The sequence below is a fragment of the Amblyraja radiata genome, chromosome 7 (genome assembly GCF_010909765.2).
Source record: "Amblyraja radiata isolate CabotCenter1 chromosome 7, sAmbRad1.1.pri, whole genome shotgun sequence".
Classification (NCBI taxonomy): domain Eukaryota; kingdom Metazoa; phylum Chordata; class Chondrichthyes; order Rajiformes; family Rajidae; genus Amblyraja; species Amblyraja radiata.
Window position 1 is genome coordinate 57028011 of NC_045962.1, and position 14904 is coordinate 57042914.

Genomic DNA, 14904 nt, shown 5'->3' on the forward strand with positions numbered 1-14904 from the left:
CCTCTTCCCTCTTCCCTCCACCCTCCCCCCTCCCTGCTCCCCACCTCTGCCCCTCACCCCCCTCTCAGCACCCCCTCTCTCTCCCCCTCACTCTCACCCTCTCTCTCTCTCCTCCCCCCCCCTCACCCACCCACCCTTCCTCTTCTCCTCCTCCCCACCCTCCTCTCCCTCTTGCCCCTCTCTCTGTGTTTCTGTCTGTATCTCTGTCTCTGCCCCTTCTCTCCCTGCCCTCACTCTCATCCCCCGCCCCCCCCCCCCCCTCTAGATGTGACTGCAAGTTGGGGCTATGCGTCAGTAGATAGGGTGGTTATGGGGTAATAGGAGCAAATTAATAATATTAATATTATATCAAGGGGGGTAATTAGCGTGAGTGCGGGGGGGGGGGAGGGGGGGATAGTTAGTGTGTGTGATGCTGCATGCCGCCTCCCACCCCCACAACAGCATGGAACAGACCCAACGGGTCTGCACTTGGTCTAGTATACAACTAAAACTCTGATCTTGTTAACTTGTTGTTTTTCTATTGGCACAGAATCGGTATGCGATAGTGCTACGATTTTTCACCACCTTACTTACCATTCTTCTGTGCTGCAAGTGCAACAAGTTTTGTTCCGATCGATGTTATATTTTAAGTTATTAAGGTTTAAAAATCTTTAAAAACGCTCATGCGCAGATTAGTCTCCTCTTCTGTCAGTCACCACCACGCAGATTGGTCTCCTCTCCTGTCTCTCCCACCCAAACCTGCACCATCGCCGCACTGATTGGCTGGCTCTGAGGCCAACAGCTGCTGCTGCTGGTCAGCCCCATGCAGTGGGCTGAGGATCCGAGACCTGGGCGCTGAGCCTGGCTGAGTCCGACAGCTGCAACCTCGAGATCCTGGGGAGGTGAGGAGGGAGAGTGGGGGAGGAGGGGGAATAGAGGGTAGGGGTAGGGAAGAAGAGGGGGGAAGTGGTGGAGGTGAGGAGGGAGAGTGGGAGAAGACGGGGAATAGATGGAAAGGAGGGTGGAGTGGGGGAGATAGAGAGTGGGGAACACCTGGGGAGGTGAGGAGGGAGTGTTGGGGGATTTAGGGAGAGCAGGGGGTAGGGAGGGAGAGCGGAGAATGTGTGGGAGATGAGGAGGGAGAGTGGGGGAGGTGTGGAAATAGAGGGAGAGGAGGGGCAGTGGTGAATAGAGGAAGAGGAGGGCAGTCGGAGAGTTGAGGAGGGATAGTGGGGGGATAGGTGGAGGTGAGGAGTGGGGGGGGTGGGGGGTAGTGGGATATGAGGGGGATAGGGAGGAGAGAGGAGTTATGGAGGGAGGGAGGGAGTGGCTGATGGTAGGGGAAAGGAGAGGGATGGAGAGGTGAGGGAGGGATTGAGAGGGGAAGGATCCTGGGGAGGTGAGGAGGGAGAGTGGGGGGGATAGAGGGAGAGGATGGGTTAGGGAGGGAGAGGGGGCAATGGGGGAGGTGAAGAGGGAGAATTGGGGAGGAGGGGGAATAGAGGGAGAGGAATGGGGTAGGTAGGGAGTGGGGAATAGAGGGAGAGGAGGGCAGTCGGAGAGGTGAGGGGGGATAGTGGGGCGATAGGAGGAGGTGAGGAGTGGGGATGGTGGGAGATAGGAGGGATAGGAGGGAGGTAGGGAGGGGAGGGGAGTTATGGAAGGAGGGAGTGATTGAGGGTAGGGGAAAGGAGAGGGAGGGAGAGGTGAGGGAGGGATTGGGGAGGGGAGGAGAGGGGAAAGAGGGAGGGTGAAGAGGGGGGGGGAGTGCTGGGGGATGAGGGGAAATGAGCCACGCCTGCGAAGTTGGGGGCTGTGGGTGAGTGGAGGAATATTGCGTTGGGGGAACGGATTGCTTTGGGGGAACGGGTTGCGTTGGGGGGCCAGGCCCCCCATGTGACAGGGACCCAACGGGTCCGAATTAGTCTAGTTAAGTATAAAATGGTAGACAAAATGGAAAAGGAAAAGTGGTATCCTTAATGATAAAGGCTGGGATAAAGGTTGTAAAGAGAAAGGAGCTTAGGTAGACACAAAATGTTGGAGTAACTCAGCGCAGCTTCTCTGGATAGAAGGAATAGGTGACGTTTCAGGTCGAGCCCCTTCTTTAGACTTAGCTTAGGGTGGCACAGGGCAGCACAATGTAAGTTGTTGCCTTACAATGCCAGAGACACGGGTTTGATCCTGACTACAAATGTTGTCCGTACAAAGTTTGCCCGTTCTCCCTGTGACCATGTGAGTTTCTTCCAGGTGATCGGGTTTCCTCCCACATTCCAAAGGTGCGCAGATTTGTAGGTTAATTGGCTTCTGTAAATTGTCCCTAGTGTGTAGGATAGAACCAGTGTAAGGGTGATAACTGGTCTGTGTGGAATCGATGGGACGATGGGGCTGTTTCCACGCTTTATTTCTAAACTAAACTAAACTAACATCACAATTTAAAATCTATTTGGCTGGAGCAAGGAAACAGTAAGAGGCAGAAAATATTGGTGGGAATTGTACTAAACCGTAGTTAATATATGGCACAAGGTAAATCAGATGATTAAAGTTGTATGTAACAAAGTTAAAATATTAATCATGGGAAACTTTGAGTGGATAAATCAAATTAGCAGTAATAAGGTGGAGGACAAATTCATGATGTAATGGGAATTTTTTTTTTCAAATCAGTATATTAAGGAGCTAATAAAGAAATAGATCATTTTTGTTCTAATGCTGTGTAAAGAGGTGGGGTTAATTAATACCCATAATTGATGGACCGTCAGAGAACATTGATCGTAATATGACTGCATTTTATATAAACCTCAAATGAGGTTTAGTTCAAACTGAAATTAGGGTCTTAGATCTAAACAAACTACAAAGAATAAAGCAAACTGCCCAGACGCAAAATACAAACTAGCTATGGAGATTAGGGAAGGGTATTAAACATTAAGCAATTACTAAAATGTAAAGGATTATTACATAGTTTGCAACAAATATATAGCTATATATATATCTATATATATCTTTGTCCTAAAAACCCAAAAGTAAAGTGATTTGATGGTGGCTAGCAAGTGAGGTAAAGAAAATGTTGGATCCACGGAAAGGCCAAAGATTGGGGAAATTTCAGTAGACAGTGAAGGATGACCAAGAAATTGATAATGAAGGAAACAGAGCAGAGAAGAGTAGGATAGAGAGCAACATGAAGAGAAACTACAGAAGTAGCTATAGATATATGAAAAGATAAATAAATTCTAAGGTCGATGCCCTATACTCATTTTTGTGAGCAAGACTGGCTGTTTTCCTCCAATATTTCATTGATTATATTGTATTGTATTGTATTCAATTTATTGTCATTATCTCATATTAGAGACAACGAAATGAATTTTCCTTACAGTCAAGTAACATAAAAATAAATAATAAATAAATAAAACATATTTTAAATTTTTTTTTAAAGCACAAACACAGAAGTCCTCGACGCAACATAACCACAACACAACACAGTGGCACCAAAGTTGAGGTACCATAGTCCTTGATTATAGAACAAATCCCATAGACTGAAAGGTAGAAATGTTACTCCATTATTTAAGAAATGAGAGCGAGAACAGAAAAACAACAGCTGTCAGTCTGACATATGGTGAAAATGCTTGAATCGATCAATAAGGAAGTCATAGCAGGGCAATTAGAAAAAGGATACAAAGACTGCAATTAGTGGGGTGGTGCAAAAATCATTGATGGGTCTCAGCTGTTTCACAACTTATATCAATAATTTTGGGTGAAGGGACAGAGTGTAATATCTCCAAATCTACTGCTGATCAGAGCTGGGTGATGGCAGTGGTTGCGTTGGGAGGCGAATGCAGGAATACATCAAGGAGATATGATATGTAGAGGTTAAATAAATGGGCATGGACATGGCAGATGGAATGTAAGATTGTGCACTTAAATATTCTTTTTTTTTTAAAGGCAGAGGGTATTTAAAATATATAAATCATTTACAGGACAGCACAGTGGCGCGACGGTACAGTTGTTACCTTACAGCACCAGAGTCCTGGGTTCGATCCTGACTATGAGTGCTGTCTAAACGGAGTTTGTACATTCTCCCTGTGACTGCATGGGGTTTCTCTGGGTGCTCTGGTTTCCTCCCACACTCCAAAGACGTACAGTTTAGTAGGCAAATTGGCTTCTGTAAAAAGTGTAAATTGTCCCTATTGTGTAGGATAGTGCTAGAGTACGCGGTGATCGCTGGTAGGTGCGGACTCGGTGCACCTGCACTTCCACGCTGCATCTCCACACTTTAATGTCTAAATCCCAGAACATCATCTTTTCAGGGTGTTTGACCAATTGGTCGATGTTGCATTTTCTCACTGAGTTTGCAATTGATCTGCAGATATGTTGGCTCTGAACCAGGAAATGGCTTTTGTAATTGAATAACACATTTCTCCAGTCCTCACATCTTCAATCATTATATTTTTATGCCCATTGGTATCGTTTCTTCTTCATCGCAGCAGTTATAAGTGTGTTTTTCATAGGTCCTCTGGCTATACATCCGACTTCAATGAGACATCAGCACACTGTGCTTGAGCTTATCGAAACTCCTGCTGCCTCCAAATCTTTCTTCAGGGCATCACTCGTCTTTCTCGAATCCTTCTTATTTTCCAAAATTCAGCAAGGCCTCATTGATGGAGTCGATTTCCTTTTGCAGGCGACCGTCCTCTTGTGTAATAGTGATCCAGTTTCTGATCCTAGCTTGACAATCCTGGATTGTCATCACCCCTACCAACTTGTGAACTTGGCTCACCCCTACCAACTTTGCAATCTCTCACTCTGACTTTAACCAATGTTGGTGCAAAGTTATGATCTCTGTACTTCTCTTTGGAGTGTATCCATTTCGGGAATTGCTCGATATCTATTTTGTGAATTACGACAAGTTCTTTTCAAATGATGATAAATCACCGGAGATGAATACCCGGAGAATGAAAAATAACCAGAAGAACTTTTTTTGGAGAGATTTATAGTGTTAAAGAAAAATATAAGAACAAATGATGGACATTGAAACTCATCATATGTAAAATAGCAGAATCAGCCCATGATGCAATTAATTTGCACAAGTATGTGAATTACACCAAACTTACAGCCATAATCAATATATTTTACACTTCTTCAAAAATGTCACTCATATAACTCAGGATCTCGAAAGCACAAGGCTGTTATGATTATCCCTAATCATGTTATGTCTTTCCAAGTGTGGATAATCCTATCACTTAATTTTTATTCCAAGAATTTCCCCACCATTTATATTGGACTCACTGACTTGTATTTTGCTTGCCTTTGGCCATCGAGATCCTTGCTGCCTCCATGGAAAGGTCAAACAGATGACTGGGATTGCAAGGGATATACTGTACTTTATTGCAAGATAATCTGAATACAAAAGAGATTTGATCTCAATACCTTTTAATGGAATTTTAAAGTACCCAGGTGAGACTGCATGTGGAATACTGTGTGCAGTACTCGAACAGAGTGGGGAAAGATAGATGTAGTGATAACATTTTCCCTGGCTAGAATGGCTAGAAGTTACAGTTTCAAAACAAGGATTCCAGCATTCAAGATAGAGATAAAAAGAACATTATTTTTCTAGATTTTGAAGAATCTTTGGAAATCTCCATATAAACAGGTTCTGGAGGTTTACGCTTTGACTATAATCATGGCAGAGATTTGATATATACTTGTTATTATTAAGGCAATATGGGATTTGTACAGAAGAGTGCCATTCAGATAAAAGATCAATTAAGATCTCACTGAATGGCAGACTAGTTGCAAGAGATTAAATATCAAGAATCAAGAGTGTTTTATTGCCGTGTGTCTCAAAATGAAACAATAAAATTCTTACTTGCAGCAGCACAACAGATATGTGAACATAGTACTCTGTAAACACCATAATAAACAACAAAAAAAGCTCAGCATATATTAAAAAAACAAGCAATAATAGGGCAATTATAAAAACAATGTCTATGTAGTTTGGAGCTTATTTGGATGTTGTAGTGTTTAATAGCCTGATAGGGTCAAGTCAAGTCAAGTCAAGTCAAGTCAAGTCACATTTATTTATATAGCACATTTAAAAAACAACTCTCGATGGCCAAAGTGCTTTACATTTGTTATAAGAATAGCACAACAAAACAGACTGCATACATGTAGGTGGGGGCAAGCCCATTGAGGGCTTTGTAGACATGGAGGAGTATTTTGAAGTTTATACGGAACCGCACAGGGAGCCAGTGGAGAGAGGCCAGGATCGGGGTGATGTGGTCCCTTTTTCGGGTGCCCGTCAGGAGTCTCGCTGCGGCGTTTTAGACCAGTTGCAGGCGGGACAGGGAAGATTGGCTGATGCCAGTGTAAAGGGAGTTGCAGTAATCTAGGCGGGAGGAGATGAATGTGTGGATGATATTTTCCAGGTCATCAAACTGGAGGAATTGTTTTATTTTAGCTATCATCTGAAGCTGAAAGAAGCTAACTTTTACCACGGCATTGATTTGTTTGTCAAATATCACGCCAAGGTTTTTGACGTGAGGTTTGAGTAGTGGGGTAAGGCTTCCAAGGCTGCCTGCTATCATTTTGATTGAGTCCAAGGGGTCGAGACGGATGACCTCAGACTTACTCTCGTTTAGTTGGAGGAAGTTCTGGGCCATCCAACACTTTATATCCTCGAGGCAGTGGGTAAGGTTAAACAGATTAGGTTGGTTTTTGGGCTTCAGGGGGAGATAGAGTTGGGTATCATCTGCGTAGCAATGGAAGGAAACGCCTAAATGATAGGAGTTGGGAAGAAGGTGCTCCTGAACCTGGATGTTACAGATTTCAGGCTCCTATGCCTTCTTCATCATAAGTGATCAGAGCAGAATTAGGCCATTCGGGGCATCAAGTCTACTCCGCCATTCAATCATGGCTGATCTATCCCTCCCTCCTAACCTTATTTTCCTGCCTTCTCCCCATAACCTCTAACACTTGTACTAATCAATAATTAATGATGGCAGGAGTGAAATTAGATAATGTTCAGAGTGGTTTGGGTCTCTCATGATGCTGGCTGCCTTTTTGAGGCAGGGACTCCAGTAGATCTCTTTGGTGGTGGGGTGGTCAGTACCCGTGATGGACTGGGCAGTCTTCACCAGTTTTTTCAATCTGCTTCGATCGTAGGTGTTCAAATTTCCAATCCAGGCCAAGATGCAACCAATCAATATGCTCTCTACTGTACAGCTATAGAAGTTCAAGAGAGTTTTCATTGACATATCAAATCTCCTCAACCTTCTAAGGAAGTAGAGGCATTGATGGATTTTCTTTATGATTTCATCAACGTGCCGAGTCTAGGACAAATCTTCAGAGATGTGCCTGCCCAGGAATTTGACGTTTTTGACTTTCTCCATCACCGTCCCATCGATGAAGAAAGGTTTATGGAACCTCGGTCTTCCAATTCTAAAGTCAACAATAAGTTCCTTGGTTTACTGATGTTAAGAGCAAGGTTGTTTTTTTGCACCATTTATTCAGTCGATTGATCTCCCTTCTATACTCTGACTCATCAACAGCTGTAATTCATCCAACAATAGTGGTGTCATCGTCGAATTTAAAGAGGGATTTGGAAATATGTCCATCTACACAGTCATGGGTATAGAGTGAGTAGAGCAGTGGGCTGATGCTCCTGTGCTGATGGTTATCGAGGAGTATGTGTTGCTGCCAATTGGTACTGATTATGTTCTGTTGATGAGAAAGTGAAGGATCCAGTTGCAAGGGATGCGCGGAGATCCAGTTCTGTGGAGGGGATGATAGTGTTGAATGCTGAGCTGTAACCTATGAACAACAGCCTGATGTATGTGGGTTTTTTTGGTGTTTTTTTTAATATATATTTTATTAGAACCATTTGTACAAGGAGAAAGTACTCGACATAACAATTATACAATTTTCGTACAGCTTCAATTTTAACATTTTATAAACTAATATCTAAATCAGAAAAAAGAAAAAAGGAAAGAAGGGAAAGGAAGAAGAAAAGAAAAAGAAAAGAAAGAATTTCGAAAAAGACGTGAAAGAGAAAAAAGAAAACCCCCTGAACTAACGAAGAAGTGAAAAAAGCGGAGATATATCCCACTACCTTTCCCTACGCCCGCTCACCCGACCCTAGCATCGGTTTTGAATTGTGTTCAACCATTATGTTGAAGAAATTCAATGAAAGGAGACCATATTTTGGAAAATTGATCTGGTTTGTCAGACAAAACAAGCCTTATTCTTTTCTAAATGCAGTCTCTCGGTCATTTCTGTGGTCCACATCTTCACTGTGGGGACTGTTATTTTTTCCAGAATTTATGTAAAGTTTTTTCGCAGTTATTAAACCATAGTCAAGGAAGCGTCTTTGGGACATTGTTAACTTAGGGCAGCCCTCTGACATTCCTAATATTATTAATTTTGAATCTGACTCCAATTGAATTTTGAGTGTTTTAGAAATGATATTGAATATTCCCGTCCAGAAGTTTTGTATTTTTATACAGGATACAAAATAATGAGTTAGGATGGCTTCTTGGAAGTGACATTCATCACAGAGAGGAGAGGCAGTTGGGAAGATCTTGTTCAGTTGGAATACTAACTTGGGGATTAGTAATGTATAAAAGTACATCATCTGCATATAATGAGATTTTATTGGTGGTATATTTGGTATTATATCCAATATATCCATAAATCCCTGAATAGGACCTAATACTCTCAGCAAGGGGTTCTATGGCTAAAGCAAATAACATTGGAGAAAGAGTACATCCTTGTCTGTTACCCCTAGATAAATACATTTTAGGTGAAAGCATTTGATTTGTCAGTATTCTAGCTGTCGGATTAGTGTATAAAAGCTTCACCCATAAAGTAAAGTTTTCTCCCAATTGGAATGTTTCCAACACTGTGAAAAGATAAGACCATTCCACTTGGTCGAAATCTTTTTCTGCATCTAGAGAAATAATTGTTAGATCTTCATTTGGCATTCTCTGCGAATATATTATGTTAAACAAACGTCTCAAATTATAAAACGAGTGTCATTTAGGTACAAACCCAGTTTGATCTGGATGTATTAGTTTACCGATAACTGAGCTTAATCTACGAGTCAAAGTCTTAGCTAATATTTTTTGATCCGTATTTAAAAGGGCTATTGCCTTATTGGATCCAGGCTCCTTGAGATTTTTAATCTTTTTTTAGAATTAATGTAATAGTTGATTCAGCAAGAGTTTGTGGTAAAGTCTGTTCTTTAAATGCTTGAATATAAAGGGCTTGTAAGCGTGGAGAAATTAAATCATTACATTTTTTATAAAATGTGTTGCTAAACCCATCCGGGCCAGGAGTTGTTCCACTTTTCAATTATTTAATAGTCTGTACGATGTCTGTTGTTGTTATCTCTGCTCCTAATTCATTCCGTCCCTCCTCATTAAGAAATGGGAAATTGCAATTCTCAAGAAAACTTTTCATCTTTGCAGGATCGGCTATTGTTTTTGATGAATATAATGTTTGGTAGAATTGTAAGAATCTTTTATTAATATCTTAAGGCAATGTAAGCAGATCTCCTTTTTCTGATCTAATTTTGTGTATTATACGGTCATTCTCTAATTTGCGGAGTTGACGTGCTAGTAGCTTGTGTGGTTTATCACTAAATTCCAAATTTTTTGTTTAGTATATTGAAATACCCTAATAATTTTTGCAGAGAGAATCTGGTTTAATTTAAATTTTATTATGTTTTGCAATGGTTGGGTCAGCCGCATTTTCTAGGTCTAACTGTTTTATCTGTTTTTCTAATTCCAATTGTTCAGTCTTATTTTTCTTGTTTTGAAAAGCTTGGTATGCGATAATACAACCTCTAACATAGGCTTTAAAAGTTTCCCACATCAAAGATGGAGAAATACCGGGGGTGTCATTTGTCTCAAAAAAAATTTGCATCTGTGGTTTCAGATAGTCACAACAACTTGCCTCAGCTAGTATTTGTGGGTTAAATCTCCAAAACAATTGTTTATTATACATTCCTTCCAATTTTACTGGAAAAGTGAGAGGACAGTGATCCGAAATAATAATGTTGTGATATTTTGGGTTGAAGGTAAAAGGGATAAATTTGGCATCAACCAAGAAATAGTCAATTTGTGTATAGATTTTATGAACACCTGAATAAAAAAAGTATTCTCTTCCAGACGGATTGGCAATCCTTCATACGTCTCTTATGTTTTTTATTGTTTATATGTGTTTAAAAGTTCACTCGATTTTGAAGTACTTTTCCTTTGAAGTGAAGATTTATCCAAGTTTGATCTAATACACAATTTAAATCTCCCCCAATTATCAAATTCAGCTGACCATAGTCTGAAATTGTATTAAATATTTTATTAAAATATTGGGGATTATCGGAATTAGGAGCATAAACATTCACCATAGTCAATGGAGTTGAATACAATTCCCCAGATATTATAATGTACCTGCCTTCCTTTTCAGCTATAGTGGATTTGTGTTTGAATGGTATATCTTTATGAATTAGAATTGCTGTTCCTCTTGCTTTGGAAGAAAATGTAGAGTGATATAATTGACCAATCCAGCTACCCTTCAGCCTGTTGTGAGCTCCATTTTTGAGATGCGTCTCCTGAAGAAATAATATATCAGTATTAATAGATTTTAAGTAAGCTAATACTTTACCCGTTTTAATTGGCTCATTATGCTCCTAACATTCCAACTACAACATGTAATTCCTCCTATTTTCCTAGCTACATCATCTTGCATTTTACAAGGCTTAGCATGGTCCCTTTTGATTTAAGATGGGTCGCAACACATTATTTGAAATATTTCCATTAAGATGCTGGTGGTGAGCCGCTATCCCCTTTTCTCCTTTCCCGCAGAGATATATCCAAGAACAATGTGCATTAGTAAAGATAGATAAGATTTTAGTAAAGAAATTATAAAGTGAAAAAGAGAAACAAAGAAAGTTACAGCATATAAGAATAATACTAAAAATTTAAGGCACCTTTCAGCATCTAGGAAACTTCTAGTTCGAATAAACCATCGAACGGTGGGTTGAATTAGTGAAAGCATCCGTAGGATAGACAATATTAAATAACTGCGCACCTTAAAGAGTTAATAAAAACTAAACAGAACAAACCTTAAAAATGTTTACCAATATTTAAATCCATCAGGGAATCAACATTCCCAAGAAGTTAAGTATCTTGGTGTGCTCTGACTTAGTTGAATATTGAGAAGTTTAACTAACATACAGCACTTATTACTTATCTTTCTATTAATACTGTTTTGACATATTAACCGACTCTAAGTCAGTAGATTTCGAACATCTTATTGATCACAAACACAGTTTCACACACTCATCTTCTCCCTCTCCCTCTCTCCTTCTCTCCCTCTCTCCCTCTCTCCCTCTCTCCCTCTCTCCCTCTCTCCCTCTCTCCCTCTCTCCCTCTCTCCCTCTCTCCCTCTCTCCCTCTCTCGCGCTCTCTCTCTCTCTCTCTCTCTCTCTCAAGTTCTCCAAAACTTTACAAAACTTTACAAAACTTTACAAAACTTTACAACACTTTCCCAACCTGTCTCACACAATCGTTCTCTCTCTCTCTCCCTCTCTCCCTCCCTCCCTCTCTCTGTCTTTCCTTCCCTCTCTCAAACTCTTCAAAACTTTCTAAAACTTTCTCAAACTTTCTCCCACATTCATTCTCTCTCCCTCCCTCTCCCTCCCTCCTTCTCTTTCTCTCTCTCTACCTCTCTACCCCTCACCCTCTCTCCCTCTCTCCCTCTCTCTCTGTCTTTCTATCTCTCAAGTTCTCTGTTTTGACATATTAACCGACTCTAAGTCAGTAGATTTATAACAACTTATTAATTATAAACAGTATAAACCTCTTGATTATCATCACGGTATAAACTCAGTAGAGTAATTACTTATCCCTTGACGGATCCCGCAGTGTCCTGGGCAAACTTGAATGCTTTATCAGGATCAGTAAAAAAGGATTCAGTCCCTTTATAAGTAACTCACAATTTGGCAGGATATAATAGGCCAAATTAGAGGTCCGGTATGTCCCTCAGAATAGCTCTTGACTTGGAGAAGAGTGCTCTTTTCTTAACGACTTCAGCAGGAAAGTCTCTGAAGATTCGTATGTTTTCACCTTGAAAAGCTAGGTTTCTGTTGTTGGCAACTTTCTGCAGAATGTCCTCTAGATTAGGACATGGCAGTGGTGCACCCTCAGGATCAAATGTCTTGGTGGGGCTGTGCTGTCTGACTGGGTTCTCAGAGCTCTGTGAGCCCGCTCAAGTTTAGGTTTTTCATCCAAAGCAAGTACGTCTTGAAGTATTGAGCCGTACACTCCAACAATCCTTAGGTTCTGACATTTAGAGCGCCCTTCCAAATCTAGACATTTATCTGTTACTTTAGCTAGTAACCCGGAGATACGTTCCACCTCAGCCGTCAGCCTGTGTGCTGTCTCGAAATTTGAAGCCGCAGTAGTTTCCAATTCCCGAATAACCTCGCTTTGTTTTTGTGAAGTAGCAAGAATAGATTCCAATTTATGGCTGATGTCGGTATCAAGCCTGTGGATTTCCCCTTTCAGGTCGGAATTCACCTCCTCTATACGGGCATCAATCTTCCCACAGATTTCTGCCTTCGCAGCCGAAAGCTCCTGACACAATGCTGAACGGATCTCCTCCACCAAACCCGGAGTTTGCCTTACTGCTTCCTCTCGGGGGTGTGCCATAATCGAGGTTGAGGCTTCTTCTTGGCCTTCAGTAACATTTGGTTGATGTTTCGGGCGTTTACGCAGATGCCACCCTTTCATTCATTAAAAGTACCAGGGTCGCGTTCTGATGACGTCACTTACGCGACTGCTGAACGTCTGCCGTTTAGTATTTTTAGATCTGTCCGGTTTGAATTTTCAGTAGGTTTTTGGCATTAAACGGTACGGAGGTGAATAGCGCGTGACCTAAGCCACCATAGTGCCACCGGAGGTTTATGTGTTTTTATTGTTCAAGTGGCCAGTGCAGAATGGAAAGCCAACAAGATCACATCCTCCATGTCCTGTTGTGGCGGTAGGCAAATTGTAGTGGATTCAGGTTCTAGTTGAGGTAGGAGTTGATATGTGCCATACCAACCTCTCAAAGCATGTCATCAGCCTGGACATTAGTATCATTAGTCGAAAGTTGTTGAGGCATGTCACCTTACTCTTCTTGAGCACCAGTATTATTGGTGCACTTACAAAGCAGGTGGGAACATAATTTCTCAATAATGAGAGGTTGAAGAAGTCGACAAAATCTCCAGCCAGTTGGTCTGCACATTCTTGTTCCTGTTCAATAATACCCATTCAAGATCTTAGATAAAAGCATATTTTAAATCTGTCCTTGGTGTCTCTGCTCCAATAAAAAATAATGCCAGGATGTCAAATGTGCAAATAATTACCCTTTCTCATTGCTGGCATCATTCTAGTGAACACAGACTGCACTTCAATTGATTAGAATACTTTTGTTTTTTTTTCTATATTACAACAATGCAGGATGTCAATGTATAACTTTAAAGAGCCAATTGTAAAAATATAAGTTTTGGTGTGCACTTGAGGCAGATATGAGTCTACTGAAGGGGGCGCTCCTCTGTGTGCAGCCATGTCAGCAGCGCGTCAGTTTTTCCAGCTTTTTTTTATTTTTTAGTATGTTTTAAAGTGTGTATTTTGTGTTTCTTCGTGTGTTTTGTGTGGGGGGTCGTGTGGGGGGGTAAGGGGGAAACCGCTTCGGTCGCCTCCTCCATGGAGAGGCGACTTTTTCCAGGTCACCTCCCCCGTGGCCTAACATCAAGGATCGACGCGGCCTTTCCCGGAGACACGCCCGGGGCTCCAGCGGCGGGCGCAGCGTGGACTCTCGGCGTGGAGCGGGCGACCCTCGCTGGAGGGGAGCGCTCCGTTTCGCTGGCCCGGGGCAGCCGGCAGCCTGAAGTCGCAGCCTGAAGCCGCGGTCTGCAGAGCTCCAGCTGGTGCGGCGTCTACAGCCCGGCATCCCTCGTGGGGGACCCGGGGGGAAGAAGAAGCCATCACTGCCGGCCCGCGGCCAACTTCTACCGCGGGTGCGGCATGGACTTACCATCACCCCTGGAGGGGAACTTCGACCGCCGGCCCTGCAATCTACGGTGCTTCTGGCTGCGGCGGGGACTTTAAATCTCGACCGCCGGCCTGCGGCCTACAACAATCTAAAGCCGCGGTCTCCGGTGAGGAAGAGCCGATCCTGGACTGACTGGACTCTGGTCCTGTACACGGGGGGGAAATGGAGGAGGACTGGCCAAATTTTTGTGCCTTCCACCACAGTGATGAATGCTGTGGTGGATGTTTGTGTTACAGTTTTATTGTGTGTTCTTTATTATTGTACTGCTGCTGAAAACCCAAATTTCCACCAACCCTGGTTGTGTGGCAATAAATTATATCTATCTATCTATCTATCTATCTATCTATCTATCTATCTATCTATCTATCTATCTATCTATCTATCTATCTATCTATCTATCTATCTATCTATCTATCTATCTATCTATCTATCTATCTATCTATCTATCTATCTATCTAGTAGTGGCATTAAAGAAACTTTGGATAGGCATATGAATATGCAGGGAATGGAGGGATATGGATTTTGAGCAGGTAAGTATAATAATAATAATAAATTTTATTTATGGGCGCCTTTCAAGAGTCTCAAGGACACCTTACAAAAATTGAGCATGTAGAGGAAAAACATGTAAGGGGAATGGAATAAATAGTAGAGACATGACTAGTACACAAAGTAAAGACAGAATTCAATAAAAAACACAGTATGAGGCAATTAATGCACAGATGAAAAGGGACGGGGACGTGGGGCTAAGGATAGGCAGAGGTGAAGAGATGGGTCTTGAGGCGGGACTGGAAGATGGTGAGGGACACAGAATTGCGGATCAGTTGGGGGAGGGAGTTCCAG